At 39.1% G+C, this 6,295-nt stretch overlaps 1 non-coding gene across 1 annotated transcript; it reads right to left on the bottom strand.

The window, feature by feature from the left end:
* Positions 1-1,442: 1,442 nt before the first annotated feature.
* Positions 1,443-1,511, bottom strand: LOC132670667 (small nucleolar RNA SNORD2). The gene has a single exon (XR_009606884.2). It is a non-coding gene; the product is annotated as a small nucleolar RNA SNORD2 (small nucleolar RNA).
* Positions 1,512-6,295: the final 4,784 nt, after the last annotated feature.

Below are 6,295 nucleotides of genomic sequence, written 5' to 3' on the forward strand. Positions count from 1 at the left end.
ACAAAGAAATCTAACTTAGAGTATATATAATAGTATATGCAAAAGTTAAGTCATTTAAAATTTCTAGCTATAAAGTGGGATGATAACTTGAATATTCCTTCTAATAATTAGACTAACAAAAACTTAGATAAAATTAATTAGAATGAAAGTTAATTAGAATGTGGTAGTGGGTATAGGGGCCTGAAGGGATAGGAGAAATAAAGACTTCGAGTTCATACGAATTCAAATGCTTTAAGAGAAATAAGTTTAGACAAGTGTTAGATTCTAAAAAACAAAAACAAAGTAAAAAACTATAGCTAATCTCTTGGGAAGCATATGAACCTGCAGACTTATAACAAGTAGGAAACAGACAAGATAAAAGATTACCTGTAATTAAAGGTGCCAGATCGATACAGTAGAGACTCAACAAATAATGACTGTAGAAGTAGATTTAGAAAAGAAACATGGCTTAAATTTTGACTGTACTAAACTATAACTGTAATGAATTACAATAATTTTAAGTGATATAAATGCATTCTATAATGTGATTATTTTCTGTATGTTAGTATGAAATGGAGTTACTGAGTTACATGGAAAATTTTTGTTACATATCTTAATCCGTTGCTTTTACCTAATAAAATTTCCTCCTCTATGTTCAGAAGTTAAACTGTCTGTATATTACTTTTATTTATACAGTATTTCTTCAACCTGGCTCTTTTACAGAATTACTTGTCTGAAAAATTATTATCAACCCCATCCATTCCCTAATACAAAAATAATAAAATATCGGAGACAGCTAATTATTGTGTTCCTGAGCAGCTTAAGAAGTGCACAAAGCAGGGACACCGGGCTGGCTCAGTCTGTAGAGCATGCGACTCTTGAGCTCAAGGTTGTGAGTTAGAGCCCCAGGTTGCAGGTAGAGATTACTTAAAATCTTAAAAAAAAAAAAAAAAAAAAAAAAAAAAAAGCATGCAAAGCAAAACTACAAAAAGTTCTTATTGCCAAATCCTGGATTATTTTATATAGAATGATTAGAAAAGTACTATCTTATGGTAAACATACTATCTTATGGAAAACACAGATGGCAAAAAATCAATTAGGTTTCCTCATAATATAAAAAGGAATAACAGGGGTGTCTGGGTGGCTTGGTCGGTTGAGCGTCCAACTCTTGATTTCGGCCCAGGTCATGATCCCACGGTCATGGGATGGAGCTCCTCACTGAGCATGGAGCCTGCTTAAAATTCTCTCTTTCTCCCTCTGCCCTTCTCCCCGCTCGTGCTCTCTCTCTCCCTAAAATAAAAAAAGAAATAATCATTTATAAAAAAATGCACTGACATAGTATTTAGTTCTTTCAGAGGGTTAATTTTCAAAATGACAATTTATTCAGAGAAATAACTTCCTTACCAATATAATTCATTTTGTCTATGTTCAGCTTAAGAGATGAAAGTTGCACCCATCCCCCAAAGTGATCGGCAAAGTGTATTCTCTTCATTGCAGTCCAGTTCCCAAAGATGATTGCCATAATTGCACAGAATCTAGTTAAGTATTAACAATTACGACAATATTGGGTCAGTCAGACTATTCCACAAGATTCTATCCTCAAAGCTAGCACTGTACAGAACTGAAGTAAGGCCCAGTTAGTGTTATTGTCACAGATTCACTTCTTTTCTGGAAAAGACTCTCTTCCAGGTGCAGGTCTTAGCTTTCCATACCAGGACGTGTCCTCCTCCAGACCACAGTGTATCTGCAGTTTAATTGTAACTTTTAAAGACTCAGGTTTTTAAGACTAAAAGAGCAAATGGTGAAATTTTTCCTATAGTGACAGGTGATTGGATAAAAATTTGGGGACAGGGTACTTCCAATGAAGTATAAAATGGAAGTATTTATAGAGATTTTGTTTTGTTTTTTAATGTTTATTTATTCTTGAGAGAGGGAGAGAGACATAGGGCAAGCAGGGGAGGGGCAGAGAGAGAGAGAGAGAGACAGAGACAGAGACAGAGAGAGAGAGAGAGACAGAATCTGAAGCAGGCTCCAGGCTCCAAGCTGTCAGCTCAAACTCAAACTTCCCAAAACCATGAGGTCATGACCTGAGCCGAAGTCAGACCGAGCCACCCAGGTGCCCCTATAGAGATCTTAAATAACCAGTTCAGCTCCACTTTGCTCGTAGGCCCTCAAATTACAGGCTGCTACTTACTACACTTTCTCTTCAGGCCAACATTAACTCCTCAAAACAATCCACAACCTTTATGAAAGTTGTGTCTGGGTAGGGATTGAGAGGATTCCAGAAAATCCATAATTTTTGGATTATGGTAATCCACCGGTAATTCTGGAAAATTACCCCCCCACCGGTAATTCTGGAAAAATTTCTTCTTATTCAGTCTCCTTAGGGCAGGCCTGACTACCCAGGTACATAGTTCTAGACTTAATCTTACCCATCTTTGTATCTCTAGTACAAGTATTTTCAGATGTGAATTTGTTTCAATTTTTGGTCCTGATAGTATTATTTAGTACAGAAATGTAAGAGAGAGGCAGAGAATCTTCTTCTTATATGGGAAAAAAAATGAAGTTATTATTTCCCAGTTTTTGGTTAAATAATGTGCCTCAGGCCGCTCTTCATAAACACTGAGCTAGTGAATCACTACTGTGTTCCAGGTATTCTTCTGGGTGGTGGGGATTATTAATTAGAGGGTTTGACATATGTTGAAGCTCTTGTTTTTTCCAGACTGTGTAGAATTTCAGTTTTTGGATTTTAAAAATATTTGAAACACCCCAGTATTTATAATCTGCCAAAGAGATTTTTCCCTTGTTGAAAATCAGTAATGATTTCTATGTAAATAGTAAACTACCAAACTTTGTTTCAATTGAATGTTAATAGTCAAGCTTTAAAAATCCTTGTAAAATTACAGGAAAATTTAGAAAAATTATTGACAATCCTACCATCTAGAGATAATCAATTTTGATTCATTTTCAATATATGTAAGATTATCCTACATACAGAATAGGATACAAAAGTCTTAGATCTTATTTTCCCGTTTAACTATACCAGGAACATTTTCCTATGTCATTAAAAATTCTTGTACACAATTTTATGGTTACGTAATAATTCATCATAGGAATGTATTACACTTCATGTAATCATTTTCTTATTGTCAGATATTTAAGCCATTTCCTTTTTATTATTGTTGTTATTACAAATAATATGCCTGTATGTTCTATTATTTCCTTAAGATTAACCCTACAAAGAGTAATGCTAAATGAAGGGTATGATCATATTTAAGGTAAAGAAAAAAATCTTGTCACATTGCCCTCCAGAAAGAGTGTACTAATTTATATTCCCACCAGCAGCATTTACCTGTTTGGCTGCACCAATGCTGGCATTGATGAATATTATTTGATTATAAATTTGCAAATTTGATCATTTTTAATGGGCTACATTTTAAATGAATTATGAGCCACAATCATCAAAGAGAAAGGAACAAATTTTAAAAATCAATAAAAATAAGGAACAATATAAAAATTCCGAGAACAGTCAATATATGACAATGTTCTAGGACTACAAATGTTTACTTCATATAAAATCAAAATGCAAACACTACGTCTATTTGGGAAAAACTCAGATGCCATTTCAAGTATAAAACATAGGGACATCCAGCTGGTTCAGCTGGTAGAGCATGTGATTTGATCACAGGGACCTGAGTTCAAGCCCCATGTTGGGAGTAGAATTTACTTGAAAAAAAGTATAAAACATCGATATACTAGGTAAGAAGAGCAGAAAAAGTATATATAAATACTGAAAATACAGATAAAACTGCTATTGTAGTTTTGGAAAGCAGTGTTAAAGATGAATGTGGAGTTAGACTGCAGGATTTATTTATAATAACTATGCATAGAGTACATAGTTACTATACAAAAGAACCTCTCTCTTCCTGAAGCTGCAATTTTAGTGCTTGTAAGAACTAGCATGTTTATTTTTTGCAGCCTTGCTTTGCTTGAAGGAAGTGTATGAGGGCTGTCTGAACACGAGAGATCTGATGAGTTTGTTTCTCACTGTTCTTTCTGCTTTCACAGTTGTAGCTGAGATCCTGTCTCTAAATCACACTGTATCATCAGTTCTACAAAGAATTTGTATTGCTTTCCAGCCCCCTAATTCCCCTCTCCCCTTTTAATTACATAAAAGGCAAAAATTTCCAAGAATAAAATCAAGAGGTCTATACTCACAATTCAAGGCAACTTTAATAGAAACTTTTTGGTTTTATTTTGTTTCCCTAATATTTTCTTTAAAAGGTTTCTTAGTCCCAAATCAACTTCTTTCATAGAAAAAGAGATGGGAATTGTGGTTAAAACCAGTGTCCTATGTAACCATTGAGACTAACAAATAGCAAATGTATTTTTTAAAATTGGAAATGACATACACAAGTAGATAAAAGAAAGGAATATTCATTGACTGATTTTATAGGGTTCTGTCAGCATTACTTTTTGGTCACGGATAGCTACGTGTGTTTTGTTTTGTTCTGTTTTGTTTTTTTTTTGGCAAAAACTCCTCTCCAGCATTGTCTCACCCAAATCTGAAAGGGGCTCTATACTACCAGCCTCCTTCAAAACCTGGATCCCCCTTCCCATGGCCTCAGGAAAAAAATCATGACAGGTAAAGCTCCTAAATGTATCCTGTCCACCCGAAGAGACTATTTGGTGCTTGTGTCCCTCTCCTTATAGTGACACTAATCTTCTGTCCAGAACTTGTATTTGTCTCAGCATACGCTGCTCATAACTCCGCCCATGCCACAACGCATGGAAAGAAGGCCCTCCCTCCTTTCTTTGCTGGCAAACTTGAGCGCCTGGCTCAGCGGTGTCATCGCTTCCAGGAAGCCCTCACCAACACACCCTGCGCTGTTCGGATGTTCCCCTACTTTGTGTTCCCATAGCACTTCTCTCAAATTACGTTTATCTTTTTATTAGAGCCTTAACTTCATAAAAACAGCCCATTTCATTTGTCTTTTTACTCTCACATAATAGGTATCTGTTAAAGCTCGTTGAATGTCTCCAGCTTTCCCCCCTAATGTGAAGTGTTACCGCTGTTTTCGTGACAGCAATTTGGTTACTGTCTTCCTTCGAGAGTCCAAATATAGGGGTCTGCTTCTACCTCCTATCAGCTGGTGCCAGATAGTACTTCCAGACCCATTCTCAAATTCCTCTTAAACATAACAGAATGAATTACATTCCTTTTTCATCTACCTACTCTGAGGGTTTAGATCTCTAATGTAACGTCAGCATAGCTAAAGATAACAATTTCAGTTGAGCTGGGTCATAAACAAAACTCGGTCATAAACACCAGCGCAAGCTCATGCTGGGGATGAGAGAATCTTGGGGGGCGTCAGCCTAAGTTACTTAGTGGTGCTTCAACGTGCAGGTTTTGATTAATTTATAGATTTTTCCAGTGAAGAACTCAAATTGGGGAATAAAGCACTTAAAACGGAAAATAAGGAAAGCAGTGGAGAGAACCGGGAGACGAAATCAGGGAGCTCTAAGAGGCAGGACAAGCAGGAAAAATGGAGAGCGAGGTGGACAAAGTTTAAACCCTGGGAGGACGACTCGCAGCCGCTTCCCGATCTCCAATTGCGCAGGCCGCCCGCGCGCGGGCAGAAAAACCGTCGGCCTCTCAGGTCGCACCGGCGGGCTACTGCTGTCCCGCCCGCTAGGCGGTTTTTATCGAGCGCTCACACCCACAGAGACGCTGCGAAGCACGCGAAGTAAAATTCCAGGAGGCCGACGTCCCGTCTCAGGAACTTCAAAGTCATTTCTTTTTGTCCCCGCCGGAGGAAGCCGCCCTCACGCCCAGGCCACGCCAACTCCCAGTCCCTTCCGTTTGAACGGCGCAGGAGGAAAAAAAAAAAACCAAACCCGGCTCTGGACCTAGTTTCTTAGAGCAACCAACTCCGAAGGAACTGCCCCCACCCCAGCGTGTTAGATTGGTTGGGATACTCGGCTTTGAGACGCATTTAAGGTCTTAGGAACTGAGCGAAGCGCTCAGGTGGCTCTGCTCTCCCGACTCCGCTTCCGCGTCTCCTCCTTGCGCCACGCCCCAGCTTTCCCTTCCCCACCCACTCGGGAGTCCGAGCTGCTCATTGGTTGCATGCCTTGCCAATCCAGCGGACGTTGACGAATCCCGCCTTAGGAAAGGCAAAAAACGAACTAAAGCGCCTATACCTGGCCGGGGGGCGCGAGCCTAACGCTCCTAAGCTGGTGGCTGCGCGCGTGGAAGGGCGGCTGGAGGCCGCTGGGGAGACCGGGTGCGGGGGCTTCATTTGCATAACGGCCG

This window comes from Panthera onca, chromosome B3 (genome assembly GCF_046562875.1).
Source record: "Panthera onca isolate mPanOnc1 chromosome B3, mPanOnc1 haplotype 2, whole genome shotgun sequence".
Lineage (NCBI taxonomy): Eukaryota > Metazoa > Chordata > Mammalia > Carnivora > Felidae > Panthera > Panthera onca.